General features: G+C 31.8%; 1 non-coding gene across 1 annotated transcript; it reads left to right on the top strand.

Moving 5' to 3' along the window:
• Window positions 1–218: 218 nt before the first annotated feature.
• Window positions 219–325, top strand: LOC121207556 (small nucleolar RNA R71). Its single transcript, XR_005902632.1, has one exon. It is a non-coding gene; the product is annotated as a small nucleolar RNA R71 (small nucleolar RNA).
• The last annotated feature ends 19,725 nt before the right edge of the window (window positions 326–20,050 follow it).

Raw genomic sequence — 20,050 nt, 5'->3', positions numbered from 1 at the left:
GTTATGTTCTTAAGCATAGAAGACATAGAGGATACCTAGGCTGCCAAAGAAGCAAGTGTGTCTGCTTTATGTACTCCTGCTGCTCGTCTTTCTGAGGCTACTCGGTTGGTTGGCCACTGATAGTTATTACTAGAAATTCTTTCAATAATCTCTTAAGCATCATTCTAGTATGAATATTGAGACCAATATAGAAAGTCTCCATTTGAACGTAGAAAGGAATGCCGTGATGAGGGCAATTTCGTAGTAACTCCTTAAACCACTCCTATGCCTCAGATAAAGATTTTCCATAAAGTTGCTGAAATGAAGTGATTTCATTTCAGATATTGGCGGTTAAAGATGGAGGGAAATATTTCATTAAGAAACGTTCAACCAACTCTTGCCATGTAGTTACAGAACCGGATGGTAGGGAGTTCAACCACGCTCGTGCTCTATCTCTTAAGGAGTATGGAAATAATCTCAGTCTTAAGGCATCCTTAGTCACCCCGACTAGTTTAAATGAGTCACTCACTTTCATGAATAGCTGAAGATGAAAATGTGGATCTTTAGTAGGAATCCCACTAAATTGACTCATATTTTGCAACATTTGGAACATGACCTGCTTTAGCTTGAATTTTTGTGCCTCAATATTGGGTCTCCTAATACTCGTATTGAGCTTGTTGAATAGAGGAATGGCATATTGTTGAATGGCACAGGTTTTATCATCAGCAACAATGATCAGATTGTAAGTATTATAAGCGAATGTTCCTTCTGGATTTTGGTTTGGAATTTCGAAATTCATATCTTCGGTCCTTCTTTGGTTCACTTGTCTTCTCATTTGTCAAAAACTCCTTTCAATTTCAGGGTTTACGGGAAGTAAGTCAATAATTTGATCAATACTCATAAACACTTGAAACAAACACACACAAAAAAAATCGAACTAAAATTTAACAAAAAAAAGACCAAAATGAAAAATTAACAATTTCACAAATAATGTCTTCTATAACAGTCCCCGACAACGGCACCAAAAACATGGAACGACGAAAATGTGCAAGTGTACACCATCGCAACAAGTAATAAAGTAACAAGTAAACGTCAAGTTATCGTACCCACAGGGACTGTGAAAAGAGTTATTTATGAATGCTATTTAAAACACTTTGGTGAAGAAAATTATTTTCTTTGAAGAGGGTGATTAAAAACTAAGATTTTAAACAAAGTAACTAAATAAATAAATATCAAATGCACGATTTTAAAATACGAGTTTAATCAAGATGACATAATTGTGTTGGATTAATTGCATTTCTTATCTTAGAATTATAAAACTCATGTTTATATTGTTACGAATAAATTCACGGCAACTCGGTAATTTGCTAACTTATGAACATACTCACCTACCAAAATCCATTCATCTCTTGGGCATATCCCTATGTCAATTCAATCAATTACACAAATCTTAATAGACAAATATGTTATAGCACATACATAATTATTAAATTGAAATAATCTCTTAAACATATCCCTATGTCAATTCAAACAATTAACTCGATTTAATAAGCACATAAAAGACTATGTGAGGTAATAAAGTATCCTTATCTTGAAACAGTTTAATCACAATAATCCTACAAGTTATGCAAGGCAATTGTATCGTCAGATACCGTTGCTAATTTAACCCTCAGCTACCTTAGATGATTAAACATGCACTGATTAAATACTGTGTCTATTAATTACAATTTCAATCCGTTTAAATAATTAATTCATTAGTTACCTAAAAATTGTAATGCTAGAATAACTTAGTCATGATTTTACTTAATCAAGCATCTTACCGAGGCCTATAACAACATAAACACAATTTTAACAATTTAAAACGACAAAATGCAATCAACCTAACATGAATTAAATTCAAGCTAAATTGATTAAATTAACCATTCCAACAACATAAATATTCATAGATATGTTCATCATAACAACAACAAAAATTAAAGAGATAGGGAACAAGAATCAAATCCGGTATTTTTCCGTGGCTTGACTAGCTTGCTCCATTCTTCGTTCTTTGTTGTCCTTGTTGATCACAGCTGCTACGAACACTTCAATGTTGCTCCAAAATGGCTGATGAACATCCCTTTTCCAAGGGAGGAAATCGGCAAGAGAGCAAGAGAATTTAGAATGAAAAAGAAGAGAGAAAGTGGAGAGAAGAGAGAAAAGATGTGAATGAATTGAGGTGCGTTTCAAATAACCAGCCTAAGGGGGTTTTTATAGCTGAAGAGGGCTTCTAAAAATTGCTAAAATTATCAGCCTAAGAGCCATAACTTGGTCGGCCACACATGTGGCAAGGTTGATGGTTTCAACTTTGCTAAATTTGGCTTGGGGCATATTGACAAAGCCACCAATTGTGGGGAGGTTTGGATGACACTTGAACAAGTCTTCAAGGGCCTCTTTGCAAGCTTAAATGATCAGCTAATAAGCTGATTTGGGTCAGCTCTTGGGATGGTTTTGGGCTGTCCATTTCTTGGATGGTTCAGTTCACTCGGTTCGATTCAATTGGACCATTTTTTGATAATTAATTAATAATAATTTATTAACCCAAATTAAATTGGATATAAATTAAAATTAATTATATTATGAATTAATACATATAAATTTGGACCGTTTTAGGCTGAAATTTAGTTTGCCTCGGTACTTCAAATTGCTTATTGGTTTTGTACTTCTAGCAGTGTCTGCCGAGCTATTTTTCGCCCTATGTGCAAATATGTCGAAAATAACCAAAATTCATCAAAATTAATTATAAAATTAAATAAAATTCAACATGTTCATATTTTAAGTGAACTTTAATTATTTTATAAAAATTAATTATTTTTCGACAATAATTTTATCGAAACTGTATGATTTTGAGTTAAAAACATATGTAAAAATGCATAAATTTCTGTGTTTCCACCGCTCTGGCGGCAATCTCAGTAGCTCTTTAGGAAATACGTCTGAGAATTTGCATACTGTTGATACTTGATCCACCTTCTTCTCTGGCACTTTAGAGTCTAGAATGTAAGCTAAAAACGTATCACAACCTTTCCATACTAGTTTCTGCGCGTTCACTGCCGAGATCATACTTCAAATACCATCGGTTTTATAAAATCTAATAGGAATTATCTCACCATCGAAACATATCATATCAACCCTTTTCCATTGATAATTAATGACAGCATCATGTAAATTCAACCAGTCGATTCCTAAAATGACATCAAACTTATTAAAAGGTAAAAACATTAAATTAGCGGGAAAGTTATAACATTGAATTTATAATGGGCATTGCTTGCATACTAAGTCAACTATAACACGAGGACCTAAAGGGTTCGTGACTTTGATGACGGAACCAGTGGACTCAATAGGTAAATTCTTTTTTATCACTAGCGTAGTTCATATATATGCACTCTGTCCTGTTGGTATTTCACACACTGCCCGTACTAGCCACCGAAGGAGTTGGAGCTTTCCTGCCATTCTGCTTTGAACGATACCTTCCCTGAAATTCTGATGGTTTTGAGAATCTATTATTGGATTTCCTTGGCTTCTTTTATGGAGAACCAGAGAAAGTTTTAGACCCAATGCGTTTGCCAAAATCATTGGTTTTCACCTCATTTCGTCTTTTGTTAAGATAAATTTCTTCTATCTTTTGGGCTCGATTAGACAGAATCACAAACATACGTATCTCTATGGCTTCAACTAACATTTTGATTTCATCATTTAATCTATCTTCAAAATGTACACACATGTATTCTTCTGAAGGTACAATCTCACGAACATATTTACTAAGCTGTACAAAATGTCTCTCATACTCGACCATGGTTCTATTCCTTTGTTTTAGTTCAAGAAATTCTTTTTTCTTTCACTCCAGATATCATTTTCTAATATACTTCTTATGAAAATCAGATTTAAAGAAATCCCAGTTGACTCATTCTTTCTATACTACTGATGTTAACTTGGACTACCATTGAAATGCCTCTTCTTTTAACCATGACCCTGTGTATCGTACACAATCCTCTAGAGAACACATCACTTCATCGAACACCCTTTCAGTATGCTTTGACCAATACTTGGCTTTGGTTGGATCATCGTCCACATTACCACAAAATTCCATGGCACCACATTTTCTAACTTTATCTATAGTAATTCTCAGAACATTTTGTTGAGTCGAACTTTGAAGATAGAGGGAACAACTTTGTTGAGCTGCTGAATTTAACTTTAAGTATGCCTCATACATCTCGTGCATTATGTGGAGAAAAGTATTCGGTGCCATATCTCCGGGCTCTTATAATCTGAGCTCATTTCAAGTACTACTTTCATCAGTAGCTAGAATAAAACATTCTACCTCATTGGAATTTGCTTGATTGGATCCATATGGCATCCTTTATCTATATAAACATTTCAAAAATAATCAAAAGCCATCACACTATCATCAGTTAATAAGTGGCATGTATTTCTAGACTCTATACATTCTACTTTTAGTCTGAGAATTGTCTAAGTCGTAGCTCTTATACCACTAAATGTAACACCCCTAACCCATCTTTGTCGCTAAATTAGGGTTACAGAGTATTATCGATCAATTAAAAATCATTTAACATCATATCTTTAAATAGATTCATCTAATCCAAAATCATATCAATCATAAGCATTTTGTCCCTAATTCGAGCCTTTGAGGCCCTAAAAATAGCTTAAAAGCAATTCAGGACTAAACTGAAACAAAACAGAAGTTTTAACAAAAAGTTGTGAAAATTAGAAAACAGGGGTGATAAGATCGTGTGGCCAGGCTATGTAATATTTAAACAAGGGACATACAGTTGTGTCCCAGCCCATGTCCTCACCCGTGTAACTCACCGAGTAAGGTCGCACGACCGTGTCGTAGGTCATGTACCAGGTTGTGTAACTCTTTGAGTTGACACACACGGTCTTGTGCCAGGCTGTGTGCTAGGCTGTGTAACTCACTGACTTGAGACAATAGAATTTGACATGGCTGTGTGATAGCTCATGTCCCAAGCCGTGTGAACCCAAAAATTTACCTACAATTAAGTCATTTCAAGTCCAATTCATACCTAACCATCCATACCATTTGGACATGATTCAAGGGGTCTAAACATCACTGAAAGACACCTAAACATGCCATTTCAAACATCCTAATTCATCTAACCAACATGTCATTCAAAGGCACCACAATTGTATCAAGCATTATTGTAAAATCATACATTTACAACCTATTTCCGTCAACTAACCAATTTGCTCTCATTGGTACTACATGTAAATAATCAAACAACCTAAACACCAACAAAATCAAAATCAAAATGACCATTTATAACATTTAGTTCCACCAAAAAATATGATAGTACCACAAGACTCTTCTTAATACATGCCACTTTTAACCAAATTCAAAACAAGCAAAAAATGACTACCAAGGTATAGATGATAGTGTGTGAGCTTCCAATTTGATCCAATCAATGCTACGATTCCAGGAGTCCTACAAAATCAAATTAAACGAGTTAGCATAAGGAAGCTTAGTAAGTTCGATAAGTCAACTCATTTACTATCAATTACCAAATTTCCAAAAGACATTAACATTTACTACACCGGCTCAAAGCCTACTAGGCACTAAGCCTGAATAAAACCGTCACTAATCTTGCTAGGCACTAAGCCTGAATAACACTACTTTTGAATATATAATACAATTCAACATTTAAATAATGATAAAAAATAGAACTAAAAGATTATATCATTAACAAGGAATTGAATATAACCATGCATATACATAAAACGAACTTACTAGAATGGTTTGCAGTAATCGCAAAAGCATAGGAACTACTCCGCAATCTTTTCTTTTGCACGATTGTCAACACGCTCGTGATCTAAAACAATAGTTTCATTGAATTAATAAAATCAACTGCCAAAATCAATCATTCTATACAATTTAGTATTTTGTTAATATTTTACAAAATTACCGTAAACTTTTCACCTTTATTCAATTTAATCCATAAGCCCCAAACATGAAATTTTCCCATTTCCTTTTACACCAAAACCTAGCCGGTTCTTCCATGGCCTCATACCAGCCCCTACTTGCATTTATTTCCTTTCAAGTACAAGCAATTTTATCATTTTATCAATCTAGTCCTTAAACATTAAAATCATCAAAAACTACTTTACAAGATTGTCCAATCTAACAAGAAAACTTAGAAATCTTTTAAAAGCTTCAAGAAAACAACTCAACTCAACAATGATACAATCCATATCATTTGACATTTTTACAAGTCAATCCTCGAGCTTGTTAGATTAAGCTAATACGAGTCCAAAAAATATAAAAATTACTAAAAATGAGGATCGAAACACTTACTAATTGAAGCATTAAAAAAATAATAGCATGAACCTTAATTTTTTTCTTTTTTTCTGTGTATCCGTCTGAGTCCGAGTCATGTTAATAGGGGTAAATAAAGGAATTGGAAAGATCGACTGTTACTGAATAATTTAATTGTTACTGAATAACTGATTATTTTTGAATAATTGATTGTTACCGAATAACTGACTGTTACTGAATAAATAATCGTTCTGATTGACTGGTTGTTAATGAATATTACTGATTGGTTAATTGTTATTGAAAAATAATAAATGATTTTGAATTTAAAGTAGACCAAAACATTGGTTGGAAAGTGAATGTTTGAATACTCATTGAGTTTGAATAGTTCAATATATAAAAATTAATATGTTTTATAATTGTTTAAGTGTTCAGATTATAGAAATACCAATGAGTGTATACTCAGCATACGGTTTGTTTCCGTGCGCAGGTTAAGGTTAGACTGTTGAATCAGCATCCCAGGCTGATCCCGAATTCAATGAGGTAAAGTATGTTGAGTATTGGTAATGGCATGTACTTAGGATGTCTTATGAGAGTCATTTAGGTTGTGGAAGTATTGATAAAATAAGTAAATTATGGTTGGCAATGGTATATAGTATGAATTTGAAATTTGAAAGAAAAATTTGTAATAATTCAAAATTAGTTCCGAATTGATTTTACTGTTCATATTAGACCGCGAGGGCCCATTAAAGGGACGACATCTTAAAATTATGATGAGTCTGAACGTTTATATTTAATTAATGTCTGTATTGTACTGTACTCACCGGTAATGTCTCGTAACCCTGTTCCGGAGATGGTATGGGGTTAGGGGACGTTACAGTAATGGTATCAGAGCTATTAAGTTTAGCCGATTCTCAGGCTAAATCGAGCTCGGAATTGAGTCTAGAGGTACACGCCATAATTGAGTTGAAATTGAATCGGGACCGGATGCTGATATATTTGTTTGTCTCTGTTTTGTAGTGAAAATGTTAGATGAAAATATTGATAGTATTGATCTTGAAATGTATACTTAAAATGAAAAACCTCGTGAATTAGATAAAAACTGAATTGACAACACTGAGTAATAACTTAATGATTAATTAACCACTGAGTGTCCATTGAGTGTGTGTTGAATAATATAATAATAGAGAAAGAGATAATATGTAACTGTTTAGAATTATAACCGATGCTCTTCAGTGAATAGAAGAAACTGTATCTGTTATGATATTTGCCCCTCCTGTTTCTCAATCGGTTCCTGAAGTGCTTCAAGGTACAGAATTTGTCTGAACGGGTAAGATATCTGCTATTAATAATCGGTACATATAGTGTTGAAGAATTGAAAATTATAGCTGAAAATGATTTTGAAAGAAATGAAATCTGGTTAGAGAATATTATCAGGGCTATAAATGAATTGTTTTGTTTGCCGAATAAATGTTAGGAAGGTATGGTATTTATACTAAAAGATTCAATTTATTAGTGGTGGAAAATATTGATTTATGCTGTGACTATGAAAGGGTTATTTGAAACTTTCTGAATTGAGTCCTGAAAGAAATATACATATATCAGTCAGAGATTTCTTGATCAGGGATGCAAAAGGCTTCTTGAAGCTTAAACAGGGTTATATGATTGTAACTGAGTATGAAGGGAATTTGTTTAATTAAATAAATATATCAGAGGGTATATTCCGATAGAAACTATAATGTACAAGTGGTTTGAAGATGGTTTAAATGGAGACATAAAGCGGAAGAATGTAGAATAAAGAGTGGAATATGTGATTAGATATGATTCTTTTGAATATTATTTTAGTGATTGCTCGAAGAAAGATTGAAAAGATATTATTCAGAATTCAAGACCAATAACACAGCTATCAGAGGCAGATTACTCTGTAACTCTGGAAATACGGGTGATAGTCGAAGTGTGATAAAGGACTTCACTGAAAAATCTGGAGCATGAACATCAGCCACGGCATATGTTAATCGTATAAAAGAAGATATTTCTCTGTCGGATGTCATTACAGCATCCATTAAAGATTTGCCTATTGAGTTCGCTGAATTTTTGGTTGAAGTATCAAATTTTCAGGTCAGTATTTATTGATTAATAGAATCTGCATGAACTATCTGATAATTATACTAAGGTACTATTTTCTGATCGATTTGATGTTATTATTGTTCGATGTGATTCTGAGAATGGAATGGTTAATTTTGCATTATGTTTGAGATAAATTATAAGCAGAAGTATAATATGTTGCAAGATCAGGATGATGAAATGTTTTGTTTTGAACAAGAGAAGATTGAATGATTTGTTTATTGTGATATTAATTATGTCAACACAGAAGTGTGCCAGAAAAAGGTTCATGGTATTTACCTTATTTATGTATTGAATATTAAAGTATTTAAGTTAAGGTTTAAATCAGTGGCAATAGTGCGAGAGAATTCTGATATGTTTCCAGAAGAGTTGCCCGAACTACTGTTGATTGAAGAAGTTGAATGTGCTATAGATTTTGTGACTGAGATGATAGTGAAAAATATATTTGAAATCAGAGGTTTTCTAAAACTAGTCGGTTATTACAGAAAGATGTGGAATTAGACTGATCTGATAGACGTTAGCAAGGTTCTGATTAGTTGAAAGCTCAGTTAACTGAAGCACTAGTTCTGGTTCAGTCTGAAACTCGGTAAAGAAACTTGTGATTTACAGAGATAGCAGTGTTTTGATGCAAAAAAAAAGTGAACTAATGGTTTATGTTACGAAATGTTAGAATCACATGGGAAGAATTATTTGATACTTGATTCGGACGTGGTAGTTATTGTTTTTGCATTAAAAGATCAAGATATGATAATTAATTATCATCCAAGAAAGACAAATGAATGTATGTATATTCAGAATTGAAAGCTTTGTTTTGTGTTATGAGCTATGAACATCTGACTGTTATCATCTGAAGATGGATCAATTTTGGTAGAGATAAAGGTTAAACCGATTTCTTTATAGCAGATTTGCGAAGCTCAGAAATGTGGTAATAAGTTATCGGTTAAATGGGTATAGTGTACAGATGATTTCTGACTAAACATTACGGATTGGATATGATTGTTGTTTGCAATTTAGAAATAAAAGCTGAACAGAGGGATTCAGAACTTATACAGGAGAATTTGCGTGAAATTATAGTAGTACTATGTCTATGCATTCTGGAAGAATAAGATGTACAGTGATTTGAGACAGATGTGTTGAAGACTGGGAAAAGAAAAGCAATACTTTGAAATTGTATGTAAATGTTTATATCAAATACAGATACCTTCAGAATTGTTACAACTAGAAAGGATATCAAAATGGAAATGGGATATAATTTCTATGGGTTTGAATTGGAATTATCTCGATCTTCAAAAAAAGAAAGACGGTATTTGAACAATCGTCGAAGGTATGGCAAAGTCTGCATATTCTATTCAGGTATGAATACATTTCTTACTTAATAATTGTCTAAAATATAGGTTTTTGAGATTATCAGATTACATGGTATGGTGGTTTCTATTATTTCTGATTGAGATACGTGGTTTATACTCTGATTATAGAACAAGTACAAGAAGTTCTGGGTACGTGATAACAGTTTTCAGCACTGTATGAAGTTCTAAATGATTATGAATATAAAACTACATGGGATCTGATTGAATACTATGAGAAAAGAATATACGGAGCTGGTTGATTCGTGAAACTAAATAAAAATGAAAATAATTCGAGATAGTTTAAAAACAGTATTTGATTATCGGAAATTCTATATGGAAATTGAACGAAAGTGATTCGAGATAGACTAAAAGCATTTTTCTCAGTCAGAAATTATATATAGACTTGAAACGTTGGGATATTGTGTATTTTGTTAGTGATATGGTATTTCTTAGAGATTCACTTTGGAAGAAAATTTTGAAGATCGGGTTGAAAGAGAAATTAAGTTCTTATTCTGTTGGGCTATGTGAAGTTGTAGAAAAGTCGGACCGGTAAAATATTGTTTGGTTTTGCTTTTGAAGTTACAGAAAGTTTATGATAATTTTTCATGATTTGAAGCTCAGAAGATGATATAGATCAGATCTCTTGCATGTTATATTGACAAAGGATATTGAGATTTGATGTAATCTATAGTATGAAAAAGAGTCGGTTGAGATACTAGCCTAAGCGGTAATGTCAAAATATTGAGGAAGCAATACGGGAACCGAGAGAAACAGCGAGATCTTTGTATTTATACCCCCACCTCTCTCAAGTAAATTTCGAGGACGAAATTTATAAAGGGGGGAGAAATGTAACGACCCGAATTTTAAGGTTATCAGAAAAATGTATATTCGGGTCTCCGTTTTTGAAAAAATGGATTAGTAAATAATTATTAAAAATATTTATGAAGTTAGTCGAGTGATTAATTAGAGTTTAATGAAGTAAGTTTAGCTTAATTAAGGATAAATGGATAAAATGATTAAATTGAATGAAGTGTGAAAGTTTAATTATAGAATAAAGAAAATTGAGGGGATTAAATAAGCAAAAAAGCCAAAGTGAGTGCCAAGTGTGTGATAAAAATAAAATACATGTGTGATAAATAATGTACATACATTTGTAATACATGTATGTATTTACTTATTATTTAAGTAAGTATTAATGTATTTATTATTATTAAATTGATATATATGATAAATAAATAAAAGAAAGACAAGTGTATGAAAATGATATGATATAAGTGTATAAATAAAAAAATATACACATTTGTAATACAAGTATTTGATAATAAATAAATATTTATTTAAATATTAAATTATTGCTATAATTATTAATTAATATTAATATTATATTATATTATGAAATAAATTAAAATAGTGACAAATGTGTGGTAATTATAAAATACATGTGTAATAAATTGAATACATACATTTGTAATATGTATATTTAATTATTAGTAGATATTTATTATTTATAAAAGATATTTATTAATTAAATATTTATATTATAAGATTTTTATGTAATAAATATATTAAATTATGACAAGTGTGTGGATAATAAATGGATACAAATGTAAAATAAATATTTGATATTAATTAGATATTTATTAAGTTAACATATTATATATATATATATAAAGTAAAACAAAAGAAAAAGAAATGAAAAAAAAAGATAGAAAAGAAACAGAATGAAACGAAACAGAGAGCAAGGAAGGAAAGAAAAGAAAGAAAGGGAGAAAAGGGAAATTTGAGATTTCAAGGTTTGAAAGTTTAATTGGTAAGTCAATTTAGCCATTTTTACTTAATTTTGATGTTTTAGAAGCTTTGGAACAAGATTTTGATGAAATTAAGTTGATATTTTGAAAGTTATTAGATTTCTAGATAATGTTCATGTTGAGTAAAATGATGAATTAAGGGCTAAATTGATAGAAATTCAAGTTAGAAATGAAATAAGGATTGAATTGTAAAGTGATTCATAAGTTTTATGCTTTAAGGACTAAATTGAAAGAATTTTGAAATTACGATTTTATGATGAAAAATAGATAATTTTGTCTAAGTTTGGTTAAAAATTGAGTAGAAATAAAGTATGAATTAAGATAGAAAAGTAAGTGAATTTAGTTAGGATTAAATTGAAATTAAAAGTAGAAAATTAACATTTTGCACTAAGAGTATTTTAGACAGCAGCAGTAGTCTAAGTTTGAAAAATCACCAAAAATTTTAGAAATTGAATTAGAGGATGAATAAAATATGGAATTAAATCCTATTGAGCCTAGTTTCTTATAGAAGAAACGGTATAAGCAATTGAATTATAAATTATGAGATATAATGAATTTTGTGAGATAAGGTCAGAATGAATTCGGGTTCCTCTGTTCTGATTTTGGAAAATCACCAAAAATTTGAGAAAAATAATTAGAGGCTTAAAGTTATATTTTTAGAATCCCTAATGAGTTTTTTTTCAGGAGAAATCAACAGGAATATTATCTGAGTTCTGTACTGTGAGATAATTAATTTTTAGTGAAGAAGGGTCGAAACTGTCACACAGCAGAATAGGGGTGAATTTAAAGAATAAACTGTACTTAATGGCTAAACCAAAAATTTTGAAAATTTTATGGTAAGAAGATTTGTGAGTCTAGTTTTAGGAAAAATTAGCGGATCTTAATTTAGAATTCTGTAACTCAAGATATAAATTAGTAATGTATTAATGATTATGAATTGTATTAATTTCATAGTCAATGTGGTACCGGAAATCTCGGCTAAGAAAGGACAAGACAAAGTCAACGGAAGTTAGCTCAAAAATTTCGGTTTGTATTTCTATAACCCGAATTTAATATTTAATTATTGAATTTTTTATTTATTATGTATGGTAGGTGCATTGATTAAATTATTTGAGATAAAATGAATATTGATTGAAATTGAAGGGTGAATTTAATTAATAATTGTTGTATTTTAATTGAATGTTATGGTAAATAACTAAAGTATGAATTATTGGTATTGTGTTTTTATTGAAATGATTTGATTTGAAAATGTGGTGAAATAATTATGAACATGTGTTTATTGTGAAATTGAATATTTATTAGTGAAAAGTGAATGGAATTATATTGAATTGAAAAAAAAAATTAATTAATTAAAATATGAATTAATTGAAAACTGAAAAGTGAATTAAATACCCTATTAACTAGTCAGGCTAGTTGGATATAGTTGGCATGCCATACGATATGAAAGAGTACGGGTTTTTGCCGACTTACTGATCAGGCACTTATGTGCCGACTACTGTTACTGTTACCGTTACTGTTACTGATTTGGCACTTTGTGTGTCAGATATTGTTACTGTTACCGTTACTGTTACTGTTTCGGATTTGTTCCGATGAGGTACTCTGTGTACCGTACTGTTACTGTTCCGGATTTGTTCCGATGAGGTACTCTGTGTACCGTATTGCTATTGTTACTGTTACTGTTTTGGCTTCGGCCGACGAGGCACTATGTGCCGTATTGGTGTGTTGGTTGGATCCGTGTATCCGTCTGAGTCCGAGTCATGTTAATAGAGGTAAATAAAGGAACTGGAAAGATCGACTGTTACTGAATAATTTAATTGTTACTGAATAACTGATTATTATTGAATAATTGATTTTTACCGAATAACTGACTGTTACTGAATAAATAATCGTTCTGATTGACTGGTTGTTAATGAATATTACTGATTGATTAATTGTTATTGAAAAATAATAAATGATTTTGAATTTAAAGTAGACCAAAACATTGGTTGGAAAGTGAATGTTTGAATACTCATTGAGTTTGAATAGTTCAATATATAAAAATTAATATGTTTTATAATTGTTTAAGTGTTCGGATTATAGAAATACCAATGAGTGTATACTCAGCATACGGTTTGTTTCCGTGCGCAGGTTAAGGTTAGACTGTTGAATCAGCATCCCAGGCCGATCCCGAATTCAATGAGGTAAAGTATGTTGAGTATTGGTAATGGCATGTACTTAGGATGTCTTATGAGAGTCATTTAGGTTGTGAAAGTATTGATAAAAAAAGTAAATTATGGTTGGCAATGGTATATAGTATGAATTTGAAATTTGAAAGAAAAATTCGTAGTAATTCAAAATTAGTTCCAAATTGATTTTACTGTTCATATTAGACCGCGAGGGCCCATTAAAGGGACGACATCTTAAAATTATGATGAGTCTGAACGTTTATATTTAATTAATGTCTGTATTGTACTGTACTGTACTGACTGGTAATGTCTCGTAACCCTGTTCCGGTGACGGTAAGGGGTTAGAGGACGTTACACGAGGGACGCATAGCAGAATTGGACTCAATGGAATAGAAACTAATGGAATCTATATTGGAGCCTTTCGGTTCCAATGTGGAAGAGATGCGAGGGGTGCTTAATTCCACCACGGATAAGCTGACAGTAAAGGGTGATGCTCTTGAGGCCATGGTGCGGGCTTTGAAGGAGGAAGCAATGACCACGAAGAGGGCTTTGAGCACAAGAATTAAGGAGTTCGAAGGAGAGCTTGTTGTGTGTCAAGCCACCATGGGTAGAGGAGTGTTGGGTGCAACACTAAACCTTGAGATAGATGTACCTTAACTTGAAAAGTTTAAGGGGGCAAGGTCTGCAAGAGAGGTGAATAACTTCCTGTGGAAGATGGAGCAATCTTCTGTGTTGTGGGCATCAAGGATGACGATGCTAAGGTAAATACTATTGTTAGATATTTTACTATTTTCACTCTTTTATGGTGGCAGTTTAGGTCCACAAATGAAAAGCATGGTCAGGCTGCAATTGAGACTTGGAAGGAGTTCCAGAAAAAGGTTAAGAAGCAATTTTATCCCCAATATGCTAAAAAGGAGGTTGATCTAAGTTGCACTAGTTCTAGCAACAAAGCACAATTTGAGAGTATGTGAAGGAGTTTAGTGAATCGATACTCTAAATCCCTAATTTGAGTGAGAAAGAAGCATTCTTCTATTTCATGGATGGGTTGAAGTCATGAGTTAAACATGAATTGGAATGTTTATGGGTCTAAAAACTGTTAAAATCTATGATCGTAGCAAAGCCCTTGATCAATCTTGTCTCGAGGAAAGGGAAGTTCAAGTTTTCCCAACCCAAAGAGAAGGGAAATAGTGGGGAAGATGAAAAAAGTCAAGTTGAGTGCAACAATAATAGTAGAAATGGGAAACCATGAAATGGGAAGGGGAAACCCAACAACCTGAAGGAAAAGAAGAAAGAGATACAATTCTTCTTCTGTGACGGTTCACATATAGTAAGAGACTATTTAAAACAATCCATATTTTCTGCATAAAAAGGGATGATGAATCAGAAAAAGCACCAATGAGGCTTGGTTGGATTGTACATGGTGTTGAAGCCAAGAGAGGTAAAGAGAATGAAAAGAAGCAAGTAGAGTGCTTCTTATGTAGTAATCCGCATAGAATGCAAGATTATATAGAGCAATCTAAATGATCCACAATCAATAAATGAGAGAAAATAGAGCCCAATGAGAGTAGGAATTCAAATCTTGGGTTAATGATACTTAATTTTGTGAAAGCAAATAGGGGTTGCAAGTAGAAAGGGTTGATGTATATGAACATCAACATCGCAGGTTAAAGAAAGAGTGTTCTTATTGATAAAGGGGCATCATACTTGTTTATATCAGAGAAATTTGTGGGTAAACTTAGTATATCAGTTAGAAAATTGACCAAGAGGATCAAGACTGTAAATTTCTAAGAGGTTTCAATTACAGGAATAGCACAAGAAGTGGAGCTACAGATCGGTCAGTAGAAAGGTATGGAAGATTTTGAGGTAATTCACTTAGATGATTACGACTATATTCTTGACTTAAATTTTCTTAACAAGATTAATGCTCTGTTGGTTCTTTTTTAGGATTGCATGCATATCTTGGATACTCGACAATAATGCATTATGTCGATAAGTTGGGACATGAGGGGAGGGACCAAGGTATTGTTGGCAATCTAGTTAATTGAAGATGTTCATTGTGGGAAGAATATTAACTTGATAGATCGGAGTGTTACAGAGGCCCCCTTGGAAAGGCTAAAGGTTTGACAAACTGATTTGAAGCCTATTGAATCATCAATGGGGCTTCCAGTTATAAGAGAGGTGGGTTGTGCATCAAACTTTAGGAGAAAAGTAGTGGTACAATTTGCGCAGTTGAAAGGAACATATGCAACAAGCAAGGTACATCTCAAACACTTATTTAATGTTGACTTTGCAAAGACATAAGGGCCCTTTTAGACGAGAGGCTTACAAACTAGAGTTGGCAAGAATACTCAAGGTTAACCCAATGTTCAAGGTGAGTGTGTCGAAACCTATTTGTGTGGATCAAGGGGATCCTGATAGAGGCAAGTCCCAATGTAGGCAAGTAAGAGCGGTGGACTCTTGTGAATGAGATGTTCCAAAAAAGAGAGACAATTTAAGTTAGGAGATGACGAAAGCCAAGGTAAGTGTTTCTAGGGGCGGGACTACCTGATAGAGAAGCTAGTCAGGAATCAATCGAGGCATCAAGAAAGTTCCAAGAGAAGTCACATTGGAGTCGTTCCGAGGTAAGTCATATTGGTGTCATTCTGAGGATGCAACAAGAGTATTGTGAGAATGGGCGGGGGTGAATGTCACAAGTCGCGGATGAAAGCCCGTGACGATTGCACAAAGAGCATCCCGTGGAATTCAATCGATTAAATGAGGCTCATTTGACCCTTTTGAACTGGTCCGATTTGTGGAATATGTGGAGAAGGCCATTTACTTAAAGCCTTGGTGGTCCAGTGAAACACTTATAAAAAATTAGAGCTACCTATTAGGAAATGTGTGCATTTTGTAGTAAACATGCAATTGCTTTCTATGTATTTGAACAATGAATAAATAGATAAAGTTAATTTCACATTTCACTATTATATCTTTTGTGTTTCTGTCTTTAATGTTTTGCATACATAGCAAAATTATGACAAGCAAATATTAGTTCATTGATTGTCTAAGTTCAAACTGGTGATAAGTGTAACAGCCTAATTTTCTGTGGTGTCAGAAACAGTGGTTCAAGACCATTAAATCTGACGAGTGAGTTTAAAAATTGTAATAATTATTATTTACGAGGCAAGTGTAATTTTAGGAAGACTTTTGAATTAATGATTTGTGATTTAGGAGAATTTATTAGGTAAATTGGGTAGAAAACGGGGTAACGAGACCTCGATTTTATAAATTGAGCCTTAAATATTTTTATAAATATTTATAGAGCGTCTTTGAGTTAGTATTAAAGTTTCGTTAGGAAATTTTAACATTTGGATAGTTAATTAATTAAAAAGGACTAAAAAATTACATTCTTGAGACTCCGTTCCCATAAATCAAACTCGTAAATATTTTTAATAAATATTTATGAAGCTAATTGTATAGTTAATTAGGTGTCAGTTAAATGAATTTTCTTGAATTAAAAATAATTAGGTATAAGGACTAAATTTTATATAGGGTGAAAGTTAAATTATAGATTAAAGAAAAATTAAAGGGACTAAAGAAACAATTATGCCATTCTTAAAGTTGAGGCGACATAAGTTAGATATTTATTATTTTATTATATATATTATTATATATATATTCTTACTGTTTAAGCATAAATATATATTATATATTATATATTATATTATATAATAATATAACAAACAAATAAAGAAAGAAACAAAATAGAAAACCAAACGAAAAAGAAAGAAAAATAAAAAGCAAAGGAAAAAGAGAAAGAAGAAAGGAAGGCACGGCCTTAGGGACTTCTTGGTTCAAATTTCAATTGGTTAGTCAATTTAAATTTTTTTCTTGTAATTTTTGTGTTTTTAAGACTTTTGCAATTAGGTCCAACTATCTAATTCATTAGTTTTTGATTTTATGGGTAACTTTGGAAGTTACCATTTATGAGTGTTGGATGTTTATGATGAATTAACATGGATTTGAAGCTTTAATTTTGTTATTTGATGATTTTATTAAGTAATTTTGATAGATATTGATTTTAGAACCAAATTGCGAAAAAAGTTAAGAATTAGGGTTTGGTATTGAAATTCTAAATATCAATGGTTGTATGGTAGCCTAAAATAATTAGGTAAATTGTCAATTGAGAAAAATTAGCTCAATTGATAGGGTAATTGAGAAGGGACTAAATTGTAAAAACTATAAAATTTGGGGTAAATGTGTAATTTCAAAAATTGAAATGTATAAATTTTAAAGTGAATTAGATGCTAATGAATGAATAATTTTATATTATAGATCAAGAATCCGAAGACAAACATGAAAAAAAGAAATTAGCCGAATGGTCATTGAATTATTACAACTTCCACAATCTACCCCAGGTAAGTTCATATAGTTGAATTTTGATATTTATATTGAATTAATGGATGATATTATGTATTTATTTATATTATTAGTTAAAAACAAGGAATACTATTATATAATGAATTTAAAATGAATGTTCGGGTTAAATTAAACGCGTGATTTGAGTACCATCGTTTGTGATAAAGAATGAATTGACGGATAGGACCATGGTTGGACCATGGAAATGTTTAGATGTAAGACCATAGCTGGCTATTGCATTTTAATGAAAATACCATAACTAGGTTATGACACTACAAATGTAAGACCATGGCAGGGCCTTGCCAATGCATGTGTAAAACCATAGTTGGACTATGGCACAAAGAAAACGATATACTCATATTCGTAAGTTGTTCTTCGATTCGGAAAGACTTGGCTAGTGTCATGGAAAATTTTATGTATATGAAACTTTCCTGATAATTATGTATATAAATGATTCTGAATTGTTATCGAACTAAATATACACGAAATTCATAAAAATGATGGTACATGAAATATTAATTATTGTAATTATTATTTCATGTGTATGGTAAGTGGAATGAGGTGAGTATTTGATACTATGATATTGAATTGAATTGTTGAGGATTTGTGATTATTGAATTGAAATGAATATTGGTTGAAATTGAAAAGTTATTTTAAACCCTATTAATTGTACCGGGTCGAGTCGGATATAGTTGGCATGCCATAGGATTGGAAGTGTTTAGGGATTACTTCGACTTTGAGTCGATGAGACACTAGGTGTCAAACTTGTTACTTCGGATAAATTCGATGAAGAGTACCAAATTACTTCGGCATAGCCGATGAGACACTGAGTGTCAAATTACTACTTCAAATTATCCGATGAGGCATTGGGTGCCAAACTAGTGTGTTTTTGGTTGGATTCATGTATCCGTCAGAGTCTGAGTCGCGTTAAAAGGGGAAATTAAATGAAATGATATTATGAATCGTAATTGATAATATCAAATGTGAAATGAAAATGAGACATATGAATTGTGTATTAAATTGTGAAAAGCCATTTGAGATAGTAAATTTAATAAAAATTGAATGTGCTATGAGTGATCTATAAATATAATGAATTAATATTGAAAAACTTATGGTTATTACCAGTATATATATTGAAACGTGACTTGGAAAAGATATTTACTTGATATATTGAAACATGACATGAAATGATATTTACTTAATATATTAAAAAGTGATATGTAAATATGTGATTAACTTAGATATGTTGATACAAGAATAGCATGTATATGGTGACATGTCGAGAAAATAAGTTTATCAATATTGAATTTATATGTAAGATGTGCAAGTATGCTAATTATTGTTGTTGCTTGATGTTTAGGCAAGTGCCAAGCTATTAACTGAATAGTAATATGTTTATTTATTTGAAGTATTGAAATGATAAGTATTTAAGTGAAAATAAGTTAGTACTCATGAGAGAATGGTAAGGTTTAAATTATGCAATTTCTTATGGAATGACTTATTATGTGTTCAATCCGAAAAAGGCTTTGGTTAAATGCACTAATTTGTGACCATGGCTGAATGATATGCATATGACTTGTATGACATGTATATGGAATAAGTGTGGAAAAGTTAAAGTTATATAAAATTTTACTAAGCTTGGGTAATAAGTATATGTGTGATACTATAGATTTACTTAACTTGTGATTAATGAATATAGTATTATGAGTATAATGGTAACAATATTGGATTATTTTTGGATATGTATAAATTTTATATTTGAAATGAATTAGCATGATTAAAGATTATACGACCTTACTAAGCATTCATTGCTTACGATTTTTTTATTCACTTACTTTACAGATTATTGGAAGCTCAAACGAGTTGAAAGTTTATCAAAGCCATATCACACTATCCATTGGTTTTATTGGT

The sequence above is a fragment of the Gossypium hirsutum genome, chromosome A01, assembly GCF_007990345.1.
Source record: "Gossypium hirsutum isolate 1008001.06 chromosome A01, Gossypium_hirsutum_v2.1, whole genome shotgun sequence".
In the NCBI taxonomy this organism is placed as follows: domain Eukaryota; kingdom Viridiplantae; phylum Streptophyta; class Magnoliopsida; order Malvales; family Malvaceae; genus Gossypium; species Gossypium hirsutum.
The sequence above is the reverse complement of the archived record's forward strand: the minus strand, read 5'-3'. Positions and strand labels throughout refer to the sequence as shown.